The sequence below is a fragment of the Zootermopsis nevadensis genome, unplaced genomic scaffold, assembly GCF_977971745.1.
Source record: "Zootermopsis nevadensis isolate Lab colony 2312 unplaced genomic scaffold, Znev_1.0 Znev_ptg000022l, whole genome shotgun sequence".
Lineage (NCBI taxonomy): Eukaryota > Metazoa > Arthropoda > Insecta > Blattodea > Termopsidae > Zootermopsis > Zootermopsis nevadensis.
In genome coordinates, this window is record NW_028259154.1 from 2,027,000 (window position 1) to 2,047,658 (window position 20,659).

The following is a 20,659-nucleotide window of genomic DNA, read 5'->3' on the forward strand; positions in this document are numbered from 1 at the left end:
AGGATTTCCAACACCGCCGAAACGCTGGGTCGCAGATACATATCTTAATAGGTGAGCTTTTACTTCAAATTATTATTATGAAAGCTGCAATTATGTTGTTGTTGTTGTTGTTAATTCGACCTCGTTTATTTTTTTCAGGATTTCCAACAGAGCCAAAACGCGGGGTCGCAGATACATCATGTTATCTTAATAGGTGAGATCTCACTTGAATTCATTATTATGAATACTGCAATTATGTTGTTGTCGTTAAGTGGACCTCATTTATCTTTTTCAGAGATTTTCAAGAACCTGAATACGATCATTGCCACAGCCGTACCTAGGGGGCAGAGTTAATTGGTGTCATTTGAATTGGTGAGTTTTCTTGATTCCTTGTCATCTTTTCTATTTTGGTGCGCCTAAGCCCTTTGATGCATATGTGCTAACGGCACGTAGGTTTATAGCTTCCTTCAGTTTTTTCACATTTGTCAGTTAGTACGTTAAATTTGTATCAAGATTAGAATGCTGTTACGTGTAGCCCTCGATTTTCGCTTTGATATGTTGCTGGACGAAATGTCGTAATCGGAGTCGGCGTAAATTGAAACTGTTTTATAATGTAAATGAATGGGACATCTATGACGTGCGTTCCCAGCACCCAGACATTGATGAGTAAAATAATGGCATTACGGTAAAGCTCTGAAATAACTTAATAAAATAAAAGTAATTTAAAAAATATATTTTACACACTTACAATCGGCAGTTCGTCGGTCACCGCGATTGACTGCGGTTCTTTCGTGCGATTGATGTGTAGTCATCTCTGCTGTTATGCGATAGTTGCATTCATTTGAGAAGCCGGCCAGTTGAAAATCGCGTGGTAAAAATAACCTCGGTTCCTCCGCAGAGATTAAATTAGTCCTTTGATAGTTTAAAGGGCCTGGAATGAAATTGCATATGGGCAAACTCGCATATGCAAAAGTTTCCATTTCACGAATGTTTTTTCCGATTCATCGATGTCATTGGAGCAAATTCGCGTTAACGAGACATACGTAATTGTAGAGAGGACTGTATTTATAATTTTCATTCGAAATGAGCGATGTAAGAATTACGATTTAGTATAAGAATCGGTACGAGAAACATTGTAAAATGTTGTAAATAATAGTAAAATATATTTTTTTGACTTTTTGGTTTGAAAATTGGCGTTGTTCTGAATCCGCGCAAATCGAGGTCCACCTGTGTGTTAACGGTAACTTGCGTCTTAGTTTTTCAGGACTTGGATAAACCTGACCAGCACTTTTCTTGAGTTTTGGGCATCTCTCGATTTCAGTTGACGCATACTTGCTGGTAGTAGGAAAACTTTGTATCTTGTTGTAGGTCTTTACTACTGGTATGAATTGTCTACTTTTGCTTGTCGAACGACAAGGCCCTGTTGTGTAGGTGGTAGCAGTACTTAACTCTATACCTTTGCTTTAGTCTTTCCTTACTTGGCAGATTGTGCTTGAAATTATTATTAAACCTACAATGATGTTGGCTGGAGCACGTTAATTTTTTGTTTTTGTTTTTCAGGATTTCCAACACCGCCGAAACGCTGGGTCGCAGATACATCATCTTAATAGGTGAGCTTTTACTTCAAATTATTATTATGAAAACTGCAATTATGTTTTTGTTGTTGTTAATTCGACCTCGTTTATTTTTTTCAGGATTTCCAACAGAGCCAAAACGCGGGGTCGCAGATACATCATCTTATCTTAATAGGTGAGATCTCACTTCAATTTATTATTATGAATACTGCAATTATGTTGTTGCTGTTAAGTGGATCTCATTTATCTTTTTCAGGGATTTTCAAGAACCTGAATACGACCATTGCCACAGCCGTACCTAGGGGGCAGAGTTAATTGGTGTCATTTGAATTGGTGAGTTTTCTTGATTCCTTGTCATCTTTTCTATTTTGGTGCGTCTAAGCCCTTTGATGCATATGTGCTAACGGCACGTAGGTTTATAGCTTCCTTCAGTTTTTTTCACATTTGTCAGTTAGTACGTTAAATTTTTATCAAGATTAGAATGCTATTGCGTGTAGGCCTCGATTTTCGCCTTGATGCGTTGCTTTACCGAATGTCGTAATCAGAGTCGGAGTAAATTGAAACTCTTTTATTATGTAAATGAATGGGAAGTCAATGACGTGGGTTCCCAGCACGGAAACGTTGATGAGTAATACAATGGCATTGCGGTAACGGTCTGAAATAATTTAATAAAATGAAGGGAATTTAAGAAATATATTTTACACGCTTACAATCGGCAGTTCGTTGGTCCGCGATTGACTGCGGGTCTTTAATGCAATTGATGTGTACAGTCATCTCTGCTGTTATGCGATAGTTGCATTCATTTGAGAAGCCGGCCAGTTGAAAATCGCGTGGTAAAAATAACCTCTGTTCCTCCGCAGAGATTAAATTAGTCCTTTGATAGTTTAAAGGGCCTGGAATGAAATTGCATATGAGCAAACTCGCATATGCAAAAGTTTCCATTTCACAAATGTTTTTTCCGATTCATCGATGTCATTGGAGCAAATTCGCGTTAACGAGACATACGTAATTGTAGAGAGGACTGTATTTATAATTTTCATTCGAAATGAGCGATGTAAGAATCACGATTTAGTATAAGAATCGGTACGAGAAACATTGTAAAATGTTGTAAATAATAGTAAAATATATTTTTTTGACTTTTTCGTTTCAAAATTGGCGTTGTTCTGAATCCGCGCAAATCGAGGTCCACCTGTGTGTTAACAGTAACTTGCGTCTTAGTTTTTCAGGACTTGGATAAACCTGACCAGCACTTTTCTTGAGTTTTGGGCATCTCTCGATTTCAGTTGACGCATACTTGCTGGTAGTAGGAAAACTTTGTATCTTGTTGTAGGTCTTTACTACTGGTATGAATTGTCTACTTTTGCTTGTCGAACGACAAGGCCCTGTTGTGTAGGTGGTAGCAGTACTTAACTCTATACCTTTGCTTTAGTCTTTCCTTATTTGGCAGATTGTGCTTGAAATTATTATTAAAGCTACAATGATGTTGGCTGGAGCACATTAATATTTTGTTTTTGTTTTTCAGGATTTCCAACACCGCCGAAACGCTGGGTCGCAGATACATATCTTAATAGGTGAGCTTTTACTTCAAATTATTATTATGAAAGCTGCAATTATGTTGTTGTTGTTGTTGTTAATTCGACCTCGTTTATTTTTTTCAGGATTTCCAACAGAGCCAAAACGCGGGGTCGCAGATACATCATGTTATCTTAATAGGTGAGATCTCACTTGAATTCATTATTATGAATACTGCAATTATGTTGTTGTCGTTAAGTGGACCTCATTTATCTTTTTCAGAGATTTTCAAGAACCTGAATACGATCATTGCCACAGCCGTACCTAGGGGGCAGAGTTAATTGGTGTCATTTGAATTGGTGAGTTTTCTTGATTCCTTGTCATCTTTTCTATTTTGGTGCGCCTAAGCCCTTTGATGCATATGTGCTAACGGCACGTAGGTTTATAGCTTCCTTCAGTTTTTTCACATTTGTCAGTTAGTACGTTAAATTTGTATCAAGATTAGAATGCTGTTACGTGTAGCCCTCGATTTTCGCTTTGATATGTTGCTGGACGAAATGTCGTAATCGGAGTCGGCGTAAATTGAAACTGTTTTATAATGTAAATGAATGGGACATCTATGACGTGCGTTCCCAGCACCCAGACATTGATGAGTAAAATAATGGCATTACGGTAAAGCTCTGAAATAACTTAATAAAATAAAAGTAATTTAAAAAATATATTTTACACACTTACAATCGGCAGTTCGTCGGTCACCGCGATTGACTGCGGTTCTTTCGTGCGATTGATGTGTAGTCATCTCTGCTGTTATGCGATAGTTGCATTCATTTGAGAAGCCGGCCAGTTGAAAATCGCGTGGTAAAAATAACCTCGGTTCCTCCGCAGAGATTAAATTAGTCCTTTGATAGTTTAAAGGGCCTGGAATGAAATTGCATATGAGCAAACTCGCATATGCAAAAGTTTCCATTTCACGAATGTTTTTTCCGATTCATCGATGTCATTGGAGCAAATTCGCGTTAACGAGACATACGTAATTGTAGAGAGGACTGTATTTATAATTTTCATTCGAAATGAGCGATGTAAGAATTACGATTTAGTATAAGAATCGGTACGAGAAACATTGTAAAATGTTGTGAATAATAGTAAAATATATTTTTTTGACTTTTTGGTTTCAAAATTGGCGTTTTTCTGAATCCGCGCAAATCGAGGTCCACCTGTGTGTTAACAGTAACTTGCGTCTTAGTTTTTCAGGACTTGGATAAACCTGACCAGCACTTTTCTTGAGTTTTGGGCATATCTCGATTTCAGTTGACGCATACTTGGTGGTAGTAGGAAAACTTTGTATCTTGTTGTAGGTCTTTACTACTGGTATGAATTGTCTACTTTTGCTTGTCGAACGACAAGGCCCTGTTGTGTAGGTGGTAGCAGTACTTAACTCTATACCTTTGCTTTAGTCTTTCCTTATTTGGCAGATTGTGCTTGAAATTATTATTAAACCTACAATGATGTTGGCTGGAGCACGTTAATTTTTTGTTTTTGTTTTTCAGGATTTCCAACACCGCCGAAACGCTGGGTCGCAGATACATCATCTTAATAGGTGAGCTTTTACTTCAAATTATTATTATGAAAACTGCAATTATGTTTTTGTTGTTGTTAATTCGACCTCGTTTATTTTTTTCAGGATTTCCAACAGAGCCAAAACGCGGGGTCGCAGATACATCATCTTATCTTAATAGGTGAGATCTCACTTCAATTTATTATTATGAATACTGCAATTATGTTGTTGCTGTTAAGTGGATCTCATTTATCTTTTTCAGGGATTTTCAAGAACCTGAATACGACCATTGCCACAGCCGTACCTAGGGGGCAGAGTTAATTGGTGTCATTTGAATTGGTGAGTTTTCTTGATTCCTTGTCATCTTTTCTATTTTGGTGCGTCTAAGCCCTTTGATGCATATGTGCTAACGGCACGTAGGTTTATAGCTTCCTTCAGTTTTTTCACATTTGTCAGTTAGTACGTTAAATTTTTATCAAGATTAGAATGCTATTGCGTGTAGGCCTCGATTTTCGCCTTGATGCGTTGCTTTACGGAATGTCGTAATCAGAGTCGGAGTAAATTGAAACTCTTTTATTATGTAAATGAATGGGAAGTCAATGACGTGGGTTCCCAGCACGGAAACGTTGATGAGTAATACAATGGCATTGCGGTAACGGTCTGAAATAATTTAATAAAATGAAGGGAATTTAAGAAATATATTTTACACGCTTACAATCGGCAGTTCGTTGGTCTGCGATTGACTGCGGGTCCTTAATGCAATTGATGTGTACAGTCATCTCTGCTGTTATGCGATAGTTGCATTCATTTGAGAAGCCGGCCAGTTGAAAATCGCGTGGTAAAAATAACCTCGGTTCCTCCGCAGAGATTAAATTAGTCCTTTGATAGTTTAAAGGGCCTGGAATGAAATTGCATATGAGCAAACTCGCATATGCAAAAGTTTCCATTTCACGAATGTTTTTTCCGATTCATCGATGTCATTGGAGCAAATTCGCGTTAACGAGACATACGTAATTGTAGAGAGGACTGTATTTATAATTTTCATTCGAAATGAGCGATGTAAGAATTACGATTTAGTATAAGAATCGGTACGAGAAACATTGTAAAATGTTGTAAATAATAGTAAAATATATTTTTTTGACTTTTTCGTTTCAAAATTGGCGTTGTTCTGAATCCGCGCAAATCGAGGTCCACCTGTGTGTTAACAGTAACTTGCGTCTTAGTTTTTCAGGACTTGGATAAACCTGACCAGCAATTTTCTTGAGTTTTGGGCATCTCTCGATTTCAGTTGACGCATACTTGCTGGTAGTAGGAAAACTTTGTATCTTGTTTTAGGTCTATACTACTGGTATGAATTGTCTACTTTTGCTTGTCAAACGACAAGGCCTTGTTGTGTAGGTGGTAGCAGTACTTAACTCTATACCTTTGCTTTAGTCTTTCCTTATTTGGCAGATTGTGCTTGAAATTATTATTAAAGCTACAATGATGTTGGCTGGAGCACATTAATATTTTGTTTTTGTTTTTCAGGATTTCCAACACCGCCGAAACGCTGGGTCGCAGATACATCATCTTAATAGGTGAGCTTTTACTTCAAATTATTATTATGAAAACTGCAATTATGTTGTTGTTGTTGTTGTTGTTAATTCGACCTCGTTTATTTTTTTCAGGATTTCCAACAGAGCCAAAACGCGGGGTCGCAGATACATCATCTTATCTTAATAGGTGAGATCTCACTTCAATTTATTATTATGAATACTGCAATTATGTTGTTGTTGTTAAGTGGATCTCATTTATCTTTTTCAGGGATTTTCAAGAATCTGAATACGACCATTGCCACAGCCGTACCTAGGGGGCAGAGTTAATTGGTGTCATTTGAATTGGTGAGTTTTCTTGATTCCTTGTCATCTTTTCTATTTTGGTGCGTCTAAGCCCTTTGATGCATATGTGCTAACGGCACGTAGGTTTATAGCTTCCTTCAGTTTTTTCACATTTGTCAGTTAGTACGTTAAATTTTTATCAAGATTAGAATGCTATTGCGTGTAGGCCTCGATTTTCGCCTTGATGCGTTGCTTTACGGAATGTCGTAATCAGAGTCGGGGTAAATTGAAACTCTTTTATTATGTAAATGAATGGGAAGTCAATGACGTGGGTTCCCAGCACGGAAACGTTGATGAGTAATACAATGGCATTGCAGTAACGGTCTGAAATAATTTAATAAAATGAAGGGAATTTAAGAAATATATTTTACACGCTTACAATCGGCAGTTCGTTGGTCCGCGATTGACTGAGAGTCTTTAATGCAATTGATGTGTACAGTCATCTCTGCTGTTATGCGATAGTTGCATTCATTTGAGAAGCCGGCCAGTTGAAAATCGCGTGGTAAAAATAACCTCTGTTCCTCCGCAGAGATTAAATTAGTCCTTTGATAGTTTAAAGGGCCTGGAATGAAATTGCATATGAGCAAACTCGCATATGCAAAAGTTTCCATTTCACGAATGTTTTCTCCGATTCATCGATGTCATTGGAGCAAATTCGCGTTAACGAGACATACGTAATTGTAGAGAGGACTGTATTTATAATTTTCATTCGAAATGAGCGATGTAAGAATTACGATTTAGTATAAGAATCGGTACGAGAAACATTGTAAAATGTTGTAAATAATAGTAAAATATATTTTTTTGACTTTTTGGTTTCAAAATTGGCGTTGTTCTGAATCCGCGCAAATCGAGGTCCACCTGTGTGTTAACAGTAACTTGCGTCTTAGTTTTTCAGGACTTGGATAAACCTGACCAGCAATTTTCTTGAGTTTTGGGCATCTCTCGATTTCAGTTGACGCATACTTGCTGGTAGTAGGAAAACTTTGTATCTTGTTTTAGGTCTATACTACTTGTATGAATTGTCTACTTTTGCTTGTCGAACGACAAGGCCTTGTTGTGTAGGTGGTAGCAGTACTTAACTCTATACCTTTGCTTTAGTCTTTCCTTATTTGGCAGATTGTGCTTGAAATTATTATTAAAGCTACAATGATGTTGGCTGGAGCACATTAATATTTTGTTTTTGTTTTTCAGGATTTCGAACACCGCCGAAAAGCTGGGTCGCAGATACATCATCTTAATAGGTGAGCTTTTACTTCAAATTATTATTATGAAAACTGCAATTATGTTGTTGTTGTTGTTAATTTGACCTCGTTTGTTTTTTTCAGGATTTCCAACACAGCCAAAACGCGGGGACGCAGATACATCATCTTATCTTAATAGGTGAGATCTCACTTCAATTCATTATTATGAAAACTGCAATTATGTTGTTGTTGTTAAGTGGACCTCATTTATCTTTTTCAGGGATTTTCAAGAACCTGAATACGACCATTGCCACAGCCGTACCTAGGGGGCAGAGTTAATTGGTGTCATTTGAATTGGTGAGTTTTCTTGATTCCTTGTCATCTTTTCTATTTTCGTGCGTCTCAAGTCCTTTGATGCATATGTGCTAACGGCACGTAGGTTTATAGCTTCCTTCAGTTTTTTCACATTTGTCAGTTAGTACGTTAAATTTTTATCAAGATTAGAATGCTATTGCGTGTAGGCCTCGATTTTCGCCTTGATGCGTTGCTTTACGGAATGTCGTAATCAGAGTCGGAGTAAATTGAAACTCTTTTACTATGTAAATGAATGGGAAGTCAATGACGTGGGTTCCCAGCACGGAAACGTTGATGAGTAATACAATGGCATTGCGGTAACGGTCTGAAATAATTTAATAAAATGAAGGGAATTTAAGAAATATATTTTACACGCTTACAATCGGCAGTTCGTTGGTCCGCGATTGACTGCGGGTCTTTAATGCAATTGATGTGTACAGTCATCTCTGCTGTTATGCGATAGTTGCATTCATTTGAGAAGCCGGCCAGTTGAAAATCGCGTGGTAACAATAACCTCGGCTCCTCCGCAGAGATTAAATTAGTCCTTTGATAGTTTAAAGGGCCTGGAATGAAATTGCATATGAGCAAACTCGCATATGCAAAAGTTTCCATTTCACGAATGTTTTCTCCGATTCATCGATGTCATTGGAGCAAATTCGCGTTAACGAGACATACGTAATTGTAGAGAGGACTGTATTTATAATTTTCATTCGAAATGAGCGATGTAAGAATTACGATTTAGTATAAGAATCGGTACGAGAAACATTGTAAAATGTTGTAAATATTAGTAAAATATATTTTTTTGACTTTTTGGTTTCAAAATTGGCGTTGTTCTGAATCCGCGCAAATCGAGGTCCACCTGTGTGTTAACAGTAACTTGCGTCTTAGTTTTTCAGGACTTGGATAAACCTGACCAGCACTTTTCTTGAGTTTTGGGCATCTCTCGATTTCAGTTGACGCATACTTGCTGGTAGTAGGAAAACTTTGTATCTTGTTGTAGGTCTTTACTACTGGTATGAATTGTCTACTTTTCCTTGTCGAACGACAAGGCCCTGTTGTGTAGGTGGTAGCAGTACTTAACTCTATACCTTTGCTTTAGTCTTTCCTTATTTGGCAGATTGTGCTTGAAATTATTATTAAAGCTACAATGATGTTGGCTGGAGCACGTTAATATTTTGTTTTTGTTTTTCAGGATTTCCAACAGCGCCGAAACGCTGGGTCGCAGATACATCATCTTAATAGGTGAGCTTTTACTTCAAATTATTATTATGAAAACTGCAATTATGTTGTTGTTGTTGTTAATTCGACCTCGTTTATTTTTTTCAGGATTTCCAACAGAGCCAAAACGCGGGGTCGCAGATACATCATCTTATCTTAATAGGTGAGATCTCACTTCAATTTATTATTATGAATACTGCAATTATGTTGTTGTTGTTAAGTGGATCTCATTTATCTTTTTCAGGGATTTTCAAGAACCTGAATACGACCATTGCCACAGCCGTACCTAGGGGGCAGAGTTAATTGGTGTCATTTGAATTGGTGAGTTTTCTTGATTCCTTGTCATCTTTTCTATTTTGGTGCGTCTAAGCCCTTTGATGCATATGTGCTAACGGCACGTAGGTTTATAGCTTCCTTCAGTTTTTTCACATTTGTCAGTTAGTACGTTAAATTTTCATCAAGATTAGAATGCTATTGCGTGTAGGCCTCGATTTTCGCCTTGATGCGTTGCTTTACGGAATGTCGTAATGAGAGTCGGAGTAAATTGAAACTCTTTTATTATGTAAATGAATGGGAAGTCAATGACGTGGGTTCCCAGCACGGAAACGTTGATGAGTAATACAATGGCATTGCGGTAACGGTCTGAAATAATTTAATAAAATGAAGGGAATTTAAGAAATATATTTTACACGCTTACAATCGGCAGTTCGTTGGTCCGCGATTGACTGCGGGTCTTTAATGCAATTGATGTGTACAGTCATCTCTGCTGTTATGCGATAGTTGCATTCATTTGAGAAGCCGGCCAGTTGAAAATCGCGTGGTAAAAATAACCTCGGTTCCTCCGCAGAGATTAAATTAGTCCTTTGATAGTTTAAAGGGCCTGGAATGAAATTGCATATGAGCAAACTCGCATATGCAAAAGTTTCCATTTCACGAATGTTTTTTCCGATTCATCGATGTCATTGGAGCAAATTCGCGTTAACGAGACATACGTAATTGTAGAGAGGACTGTATTTATAATTTTCATTCGAAATGAGCGATGTAAGAATTACGATTTAGTATAAGAATCGGTACGAGAAACATTGTAAAATGTTGTGAATAATAGTAAAATATATTTTTTTGACTTTTTGGTTTCAAAATTGGCGTTGTTCTGAATCCGCGCAAATCGAGGTCCACCTGTGTGTTAACAGTAACTTGCGTCTTAGTTTTTCAGGACTTGGATAAACCTGACCAGCACTTTTCTTGAGTTTTGGGCATATCTCGATTTCAGTTGATGCATACTTGCTGGTAGTAGGAAAACTTTGTATCTTGTTGTAGGTCTTTACTACTGGTATGAATTGTCTACTTTTGCTTGTCGAACGACAAGGCCCTGTTGTGTAGGTGGTAGCAGTACTTAACTCTATACCTTTGCTTTAGTCTTTCCTTATTTGGCAGATTGTGCTTGAAATTATTATTAAACCTACAATGATGTTGGCTGGAGCACGTTAATTTTTTGTTTTTGTTTTTCAGGATTTCCAACAGCGCCGAAACGCTGGGTCGCAGATACATCATCTTAATAGGTGAGCTTTTACTTCAAATTATTATTATGAAAACTGCAATTATGTTGTTGTTGTTGTTAATTCGACCTCGTTTATTTTTTTCAGGATTTCCAACAGAGCCAAAACGCGGGGTCGCAGATACATCATCTTATCTTAATAGGTGAGATCTCACTTCAATTTATTATTATGAATACTGCAATTATGTTGTTGTTGTTAAGTGGATCTCATTTATCTTTTTCAGGGATTTTCAAGAACCTGAATACGACCATTGCCACAGCCGTACCTAGGGGGCAGAGTTAATTGGTGTCATTTGAATTGGTGAGTTTTCTTGATTCCTTGTCATCTTTTCTATTTTGGTGCGTCTAAGCCCTTTGATGCATATGTGCTAACGGCACGTAGGTTTATAGCTTCCTTCAGTTTTTTCACATTTGTCAGTTAGTACGTTAAATTTTCATCAAGATTAGAATGCTATTGCGTGTAGGCCTCGATTTTCGCCTTGATGCGTTGCTTTACGGAATGTCGTAATGAGAGTCGGAGTAAATTGAAACTCTTTTATTATGTAAATGAATGGGAAGTCAATGACGTGGGTTCCCAGCACGGAAACGTTGATGAGTAATACAATGGCATTGCGGTAACGGTCTGAAATAATTTAATAAAATGAAGGGAATTTAAGAAATATATTTTACACGCTTACAATCGGCAGTTCGTTGGTCCGCGATTGACTGCGGGTCTTTAATGCAATTGATGTGTACAGTCATCTCTGCTGTTATGCGATAGTTGCATTCATTTGAGAAGCCGGCCAGTTGAAAATCGCGTGGTAAAAATAACCTCGGTTCCTCCGCAGAGATTAAATTAGTCCTTTGATAGTTTAAAGGGCCTGGAATGAAATTGCATATGAGCAAACTCGCATATGCAAAAGTTTCCATTTCACGAATGTTTTTTCCGATTCATCGATGTCATTGGAGCAAATTCGCGTTAACGAGACATACGTAATTGTAGAGAGGACTGTATTTATAATTTTCATTCGAAATGAGCGATGTAAGAATTACGATTTAGTATAAGAATCGGTACGAGAAACATTGTAAAATGTTGTGAATAATAGTAAAATATATTTTTTTGACTTTTTGGTTTCAAAATTGGCGTTGTTCTGAATCCGCGCAAATCGAGGTCCACCTGTGTGTTAACAGTAACTTGCGTCTTAGTTTTTCAGGACTTGGATAAACCTGACCAGCACTTTTCTTGAGTTTTGGGCATATCTCGATTTCAGTTGATGCATACTTGCTGGTAGTAGGAAAACTTTGTATCTTGTTGTAGGTCTTTACTACTGGTATGAATTGTCTACTTTTGCTTGTCGAACGACAAGGCCCTGTTGTGTAGGTGGTAGCAGTACTTAACTCTATACCTTTGCTTTAGTCTTTCCTTATTTGGCAGATTGTGCTTGAAATTATTATTAAACCTACAATGATGTTGGCTGGAGCACGTTAATTTTTTGTTTTTGTTTTTCAGGATTTCCAACACCGCCGAAACGCTGGGTCGCAGATACATCATCTTAATAGGTGAGCTTTTACTTCAAATTATTATTATGAAAACTGCAATTATGTTGTTGTTGTTGTTAATTCGACCTCGTTTATTTTTTTCAGGATTTCCAACAGAGCCAAAACGCGGGGTCGCAGATACATCATCTTATCTTAATAGGTGAGATCTCACTTCAATTTATTATTATGAATACTGCAATTATGTTGTTGCTGTTAAGTGGATCTCATTTATCTTTTTCAGGGATTTTCAAGAACCTGAATACGACCATTGCCACAGCCGTACCTAGGGGGCAGAGTTAATTGGTGTCATTTGAATTGGTGAGTTTTCTTGATTCCTTGTCATCTTTTCTATTTTCGTGCGTCTAAGCCCTTTGATGCATATGTGCTAACGGCACGTAGGTTTATAGCTTCCTTCAGTTTTTTCACATTTGTCAGTTAGTACGTTAAATTTTTATCAAGATTAGAATGCTATTGCGTGTAGGCCTCGATTTTCGCCTTGATGCGTTGCTTTACGGAATGTCGTAATCAGAGTCGGAGTAAATTGAAACTCTTTTACTATGTAAATGAATGGGAAGTCAATGACGTGGGTTCCCAGCACGGAAACGTTGATGAGTAATACAATGGCTTTGCGGTAACGGTCTGAAATAATTTAATAAAATGAAGGGAATTTAAGAAATATATTTTACACGCTTACAATCGGCAGTTCGTTGGTCCGCGATTGACTGCGGGTCTTTAATGCAATTGATGTGTACAGTCATCTCTGCTGTTATGCGATAGTTGCATTCATTTGAGAAGCCGGCCAGTTGAAAATCGCGTGGTAAAAATAACCTCGGTTCCTCCGCAGAGATTAAATTAGTCCTTTGAAAGTTTAAAGGGCCAGGAATTAAATTGCATATGAGCATACTCGCATATGCAAAAGTTTCCATTTCACGAAAGGTTTTTCCGATTCATCGATGTCATTGGAGCAAATTCGCGATAATGAGACATACGTAATTGTAGAGAGGACTGTATTTATAATTTTCATTCAAAAAGAGCGGTGTAAGAATTACGGTTTAGTATAAGAATCGGTACGAGAGACATTGTAAAATGTTTTTAATTAATTGTAAAATATATTTTCTTCACTTTTTGACTTTATTGTTTCAAAATTGGCGTTATTCTGAATCGGCGCAAATCGAGGTCTATCTGTGTATTAACTGTAAGTTGCGTCTTAGTTTTTCAGGATTTCGAAAAACCTGACCATCAGTTTTCTTGGGTTTTGAGCATCTCTCGATTTCAGTTGATGCATACTTGCTGGTAGTGGGAGTTGTAGGTCTTTACTACTTGTATGAATTGTACTTTAAATTATTATGAAAGTGCGATGATATTGTTTTAATTGGTACTCTTTTTTCAGGATTTTCGATGTCTGTCCATCGCCGTCGGTTTCATTTCTCTTTAATTGGTGAGTCGTCTTTATTTTGGGGCATCTACTTTTTCTTGTCGAAGGACAAAGCCCTCTTGTTGTGTAGTTGGTAGCAGTACTTAAGTCTATACCTTTGCTTTAGTATTTCCTTATTTGGCAGATTGTACTAGAGACTATTATCAAAGCTACAATGATGTTGACTGGAACACGTAATTGTTTGATGGTTTGTTTTTCAGGTTTCCAACACCGCCCAAACTTGGGGTCGCAGATACATCATTTAATGTTAATAGGTGAGATCTTACTTAAAATTATTATTATTATGAAAACTGCAATAATGTTGTTGTTAATTGGACCTCGTTTATCTTTTTCAGGGATTTTCAAGAACCTGAATACGGCCATTGCCACAGCCGTACCTAGGGGGCAGAGTTAATTGATGTCATTTGAATTGGTGAGTTTTCTTGATTCCTGGTCATCTTTTCTCTTTTTCTGTGTCTAAGTCCTTTCATGCATACGTGCTAGTAGCACTTAAGTTTATATCCTCCCTCAGTTTTATCATACTTGTCAGATAGTATGTTAAATTTTTATCAAGATTAGAATGCTATTACGTGTAGCCCTCGATTTTCGCCTGGACGTGTTGCTGGACGAAAGGTCGTAATCGGAGTCGGCGTAAATTGAAACTCTTTTATAATGTAAATGAATGGGACGTCAATGATGTGCATTCCCAGCACCCAGACATTTATGAGTAATATAATGTCCTTGCAGTAAAGCTCTGAAATAACTTAATAAAATAAAGGGAATTTAAGAAATATATTTTACACACTTACAATTGGCAATTCTTTGGTCACCGCAATTGACTGCGGTTCTTTCGTGCGATTGATGTGTACAGTCATCTCTGCTGTTATGCGATAGTTGCATTCATATAAGATGCAGACCAATTGAAAATCGCGTAGTAAAAATAACCTCGGTACCACCGCAGAGATTAAATTAGTCCCTTGAAAGTTTAAAGGGCCAGGAATGAAATTGCATATGAGCAAACTCGCATATGCAAAATTTTCCATTTCAGAAATTTTTCCGATTCATCGATGTCATTGGAGCAAATTCACGTTAATGAGACATACGTAATTGTAGAGAGGACTGTATTTATAATCTTCATTCAAAATGAGCGATGTAAGAATTACGATTTAGTGTAAGAATCAGTACGAGAAGCATCGTAAAATGTTTTTAATTAATGGTAAAATATATTTCTTCACTTTTTGACTTTCTTGTTTAAAAATTGGCGTAATTCTGAATCGGCGCAAATCGGGGTCTACTTGTGTTTGAACTGTAACTTGCATCTTAGTTTTTCAGGATTTCCAAAAGCCTGACCACTAGTTTTCTTGAGTTTTGGGCATCTCTCAATTTCAGTTGATGCATACTTGCTTGTAGTAGGAGACCTTGTATCTTGTTGTAGGTCTTTAGTACTCGTATCAATTTTACTCTAAATTATTATTAAAGCTACAGTGATGTTGACTGGAACACGTTATTGTTTGATGGTTTGTTTTTCAGGTTTCCAACACCGCCCAAACTTGGGGTCGCAGATACATCATCTTATCTTAATAGGTGAGATTTTACTTGAAATTATTATTATTATGTAAACTGTAATTATGTCGTCGTTAATTGGTTCCCCTATCTTAGTTTTTCAGGAATTGCGACAACCGGACGATGACCATTACCTCCGCCACAGGCTGTAGGTGGCACAGTTTCTCTCTTCTCTCCATAATTCGTGAATCCTGTCAGGTCCTCGACTACCGCCGCCATCCCTAGGGTTGAATCTACGTGCGTCACGACGTGAGTGGTGAGTTTTGTCATGTTTGGGACACTTTTGTATTTTCGAGCTCCATAGGGCTCTTGATGCATACCAACTTTATACTTATTTGGCTGATTGCACTTTTCATTGTTGTCGAAACTACAATGATGTTAATGGGTATTTGCTTCTTTGTTTTTCAGTAATTCCGTCGGACTGGCCACCACTACGATCGCCAACCCTACGGTCGTACTTGGTTTCATCTCGTCTTAATCGGTGAGTTTTCTTGAGTTTGCCGTATCTGTTTCGATTGTTGTTCTATGTCCAAAATACTGTTAATGCATAGTTTTTAGCGGTATGCAACTTAATGTTTTCACTGGTAGAAGAATGTCATTCGTGCAAAAAACAATCTGTCTTCATCATCCGTAATTTTGTAAGTTAGACGGAATTGCAGTGAGTTTTTAGACGAGGTGACCGATCATTGGGTTCGAAAAAACAGCTCGTCTTTTGAAAGTCATCTTATGCTACTTGCATCAGTTCGGAAAGTACCCGAACATTACATTCCTGGTTTTAGATTATGAAGTTGTAGTTGGTTCACGCTATAGGGATTGGCGCATTAGAGTATTAGCTGCCGCCATTTAAGACTCGTCACATCGCGTTTGAATCTTCTCGCAACTTCGCGTATTATACTTTAAATTGTTTTGAAAACTACAATGATATTGTTGTTAATTGGTACCCGTTTCTTAATCGTTAAAGAATTCGGACAACCGGACGATGAGCATCACCTCTCTTCATAAGTCGTGAATCCTGTCAGAGGACCTCGACTACCACCGCCAACCCTAGGGCTGCATATACGTGCATGACGTCATAAGCGGTGAGTTTTATCATGTGTGGTACACTCTCTCTTGTAACTGCAGTGACATTAATAGGAGTTTGTTTCTTTGTTTTTCAGTAATTCATCCGACTGACGACCACTACGATCGCCAATCCTAGGGTCATATTGTATTTCATCTCGTCTTAATCGGTGAGTTTTCTTGAGTTTGCCGTATCTATTTGCATTGTTGTTCTATATCCAAAATACTGTTAATGCATAATTTTTAGCGGTATGCAACTTAATGTTTTCATTGGTAGAAGAATGTAATTCGTGCAAAAAGCAATCTGTCTTTGTCACCCGTAATTTTGTAAGTCACGTGGAATTGCCGGGAGTTTTTAGACGAGGTGACCGATTATCGGCTTAGAAAAACACCTCGTCTTTTGAAAGTCATTTTTTGCCACGTACATCAGTTCGGAATTTATCCGAACATTACATTCCTGGTTGTAGATTATGAATTTGTAATTAGTTCAGGCTATAAGGATTGGCGCATTAGAGTATTAGGTGCCGCCATTTAACACTCGTCACACTGTGTTTTGAATTTTCTCGCAACTTGGCGTATTGTACTTTAAATTGTTTTGAAAAGTACGATGATGTTGTTGTTAATCGGTACCCGTCTCTTAATGGTTAAAGAATTCCGACAACCGGACGATGAGCATCACCTCTCTTGATAAGTCGTGAATCCTGTCAGAGGACCTCGACTACCACCGCCAACCCTAGGGCTGCATATACGTGCACGACGTCATAATTGGTGAGTTTTCTCGAATTCACTTGTTTACAATATTTATTTCTTCCAATGTTAAAAACGTACATAGTTGAAATTTGGTACATAAATTAAAATGAAGGAAAAGAAAGTATTTTGTTTTGACATGTGAAAGAAGTCTAACGATAGACATGAAAAAGTTACTTGGAGAAGTTTTGTGATGTTCGGTGCATTAAGCACAATTTTCGCTGAATTGCATTTTGGAACCTTACCTGTGAAATCGTACGCACGTCGCGATAGTAAATCAAGACGGAAAATTGAAAGTGAATGACATGGTTTTACTGACATTGCATTCTATTTAGCCTCAATATGTGAGAATTCTACCCCTGCATTTGAAGAAGAGAAAGACAGGTCTGTATAACCTTCGTCACAAGTCATCGAATCTGTCTTAGCCGAAATTCCTTTGCCGTCTTGTTAACGAGGCCGTAACAATGGATGCCCGATGAATGTGGCGTAAGAAATTGAGGCATTTTGGCATGTTGTTAGTGCATTAACTCTTAAATCCTGGCCTTGATGTTTGCTTGTTGACACCTAAGAGATAAAATAGAAAAATTTGTTGTTGTTTACAATGGTTTATAAATTATAGTACGGTGCTGGTTTATAACCACACCCTGTATTCCGTAATAAAGAAGTCTTTTTAACTTGTTACATTTATTTCATTCTTGAAAATGTAAGGGCCTCTTGCCATAGTGGCATTGTTTAGACATTTACTAATTTAAAATTACTTCATTTAGAGGTGTAAAAAGAATTTTGTATTTAAATCGTATGAACAGTGTGACTGAAAATTATTGTATTTTTTCAGCGCTGCACCGCGCCGTGCCGAGCTCAAGAGATGCGTCCTGGCGCCACGCCGAGATCCCGGAGTCTTCCGATCTGCGGCGCCGCGCCGTGCCGAGCTCGAGAGACGCGTCCCGGCGCCACGCCGAGATCCCGCAGTCTTCCGATCTGCCGTCAATCATCAAATCAACAGGTGGTGAGTGTCAATTGACAACTCAAAGGGTGGTGAGTGTTAAGATTTTTGTTATACGCAAGTGCTCCATACAAGCAATTAAGAAGTTACAGATATCGTTTCTCCCATCGTAAAAGTTATCGGCGTTGTAATCGCAATAAGCACGACAATACTTTTACTAATTTATGCCTTATTCGCACAATCAGAATATTTGCAGTAGTCATTGTTGAACAACCATCATCATCATCATCAACAACAACAACAACAACAACTCTACAGATTAGGCCATTGGGTCTGATCCATGTTGTGGATCTAATCACAGCTGGTCCTTCCAACGTATTCTCTGTCGTGTGACTCTGTTCACTGACATTGCCGCAATTTATAAATTTGGAAACGACTCCCTAACTATTTGAGTAGGTGCAGATTCTAGAATTTCAAGTTTTATTTCACAGGAGGATTCACTATTATTCATATTATTCAAAATTAAAGGAGCAGTATTTAGTATTTGAAAGCAAGTACAGTAGGGCACCGGATATACGGGAGGTTAGGGACCGGAACCCTGCCGAAAAGCGGATCTTTGTCTTTTTTCAATTGCAAATGCATATCAAAGCCTAATAAGATGTTTACGCTATGAAATAGTAAGTGCACGATAGCACTAGCCTAAGAAAATGATATGAAAGTAAAATGAATATCAGTAGTAGCCGCAAAGAGACCGAACGAGCGACGAGAAAATGGTGCCGGACGCACTTCTGTGACTCGGCTGTGGAGCGCGTGGAGCACATACACGCGATTGAAAAGCGCCGTATCCGCGGATTGTCGAAAAGCGGGGCCCTACTGTATCAGATTTGAATCAACAATAATATTTAGAGTAGGCATCATTCAGTGATATCGGGCCTTGTGACGGGCTAATCACTTTTCCAACGAGTCATACCAGATGTCTTAAGTAGATCACCCATCCTCCAAAAAGAGAGGAAAAAAGGAGATCCCGCAAAAGCGGGACAAATGACAAGAAAAAGAAGAGGAGTTGTTCAATGACACTGCTGCAATTTATAAATTTGGAAACCACCCCCTAACTATTTGAGTAGGTGCAGATTCTAGAATTTGAAATTTTATTTTACAGGAGGATTCACTATTATTCATAATATTAACAATTACAGGAGCAGTATTTGGTATTGAAGATGTGATTAGACTGGAAGTTGATAATGAAATTAATAATTTTAATGGTAGGATAAATATTATGTCACGCAGTTGAGTTTAGACTTTTGATAGGATTGAGGAAGATCAGAATTTGACCAAACAACGTAACGTTAGGAATAAGGCATAAATTACTGGAAGACGTCGTGTAAACGGAATAATATTTATTATAATCATATATGACATTGTACAATGAAATGGATTTAATTAAGGTAATTAAGATTCTAGCCATTAGGCTAGTATAACGTATTGTGGAATGATTGTAAAGGATGCGGTAGATGATCTTGTCGTTCCCCATCTGAGAGATGGGCAAAGTCGTCGTGTTAGCGAAGGTCTCGCGTTCCTCTGCGTCGTCTCGTAGCCGCGGTGATATGATTATTCAGACGTACTAAATCGCGAACTATACGACGTACAGGACAGAATTTGTGAATCGTGCCAATAAGGCGTCCTGCAGCTCACCATAAATATGTGTTACGTTACGAAACAGCAAAGTTTCGGATCGGGGCGGATCGTACGGATTTACGATACAGACGATGTTTAAAAGACCTTAGAATTGGAACGTGGAATTTGATATCATATAGAACACTGGCGTGGGATGCATTAGCTATGGAGGAAGTATAGTTGGGATATTGCAGGTTAGGCGACCTGATGATGGAAGTCTAAGAGGGAGGGGGGGGGGGGGGGGGGGCTACATATTACAGTATGGATACGAGAATAAAGACCACTGCTTGGGAACGTGTTTCTATCAGTGAAAAGATATCTTCAGCGGGCAGCTACGAGTAGAATCTGTCAGTGATGGGGTGTCACACTTGATATTTCGTGGTCGACGGTGTGATATCATTATTAATTTAGATGTGCACGCACCAACTAAAGAGGAGGATGATAATGTAGAGGATAGTTTTATGGATGAGTTTAGTAGATTGCACATAAAAATTCTGCTCTGAGACTTTAATGCCAAAATTCATCAGGAGGTTGTTTGCAAAGCAATTATAGGGTGTGAGAGTCTACATGAATTTAGTAGTGAAAATGGGTTGAGGTTTGTGAATTTTGCCACATTGAAAAATCTGATCGTCAGGAGCACATCTTGATATTTAAAAGCATACTTGGACTTTCCTGATGGGATAACCGCGTTGATCACGTTCTTATCGATAGGAGCAGAGAAAGAAACATCCTAGACGTGCGAAGTTATAGGGTAGAAGACTGTGACTCTATTATTTAGTGACAGAGTCAAGACTCTAGGTCAGAAAAGAGGCGGGGCAAATATACAGAATTGAGAATTTCAGCGTCCAAAGACTGAGCGATGTAGAAATTAAGCAAGAGCATCACTTAAAAATTTTGAATAATTTTTAATCGGCGAAAATTCTGAAGAGAGTGCAG

General features: G+C 38.0%; 2 long non-coding RNA genes across 3 annotated transcripts; both read left to right on the forward strand.

The window, feature by feature from the left end:
* LOC147872936 (uncharacterized) lies at positions 1-7,878 on the forward strand. Of its 2 annotated transcripts, XR_015536291.1 has the most exons (17): positions 1-51; positions 139-193; positions 275-351; positions 1,540-1,589; positions 1,674-1,728; positions 1,810-1,886; positions 3,076-3,124; positions 3,212-3,266; positions 3,348-3,424; positions 4,613-4,662; positions 4,747-4,801; positions 4,883-4,959; positions 6,148-6,197; positions 6,288-6,342; positions 6,424-6,500; positions 7,689-7,738; positions 7,823-7,877. It is a non-coding gene; the product is annotated as an uncharacterized LOC147872936 (long non-coding RNA). The 2 variants fall into 2 exon arrangements; XR_015536292.1 differs by lacking the exon at positions 7,689-7,738 and having other exon boundaries at positions 7,823-7,878.
* A 4,721-nt stretch (positions 7,879-12,599) lies between these two features.
* Positions 12,600-14,095, forward strand: LOC110840986 (uncharacterized). The gene is made up of 3 exons (XR_015536293.1): positions 12,600-12,641; positions 13,714-13,761; positions 13,959-14,095. It is a non-coding gene; the product is annotated as an uncharacterized LOC110840986 (long non-coding RNA).
* Positions 14,096-20,659: the final 6,564 nt, after the last annotated feature.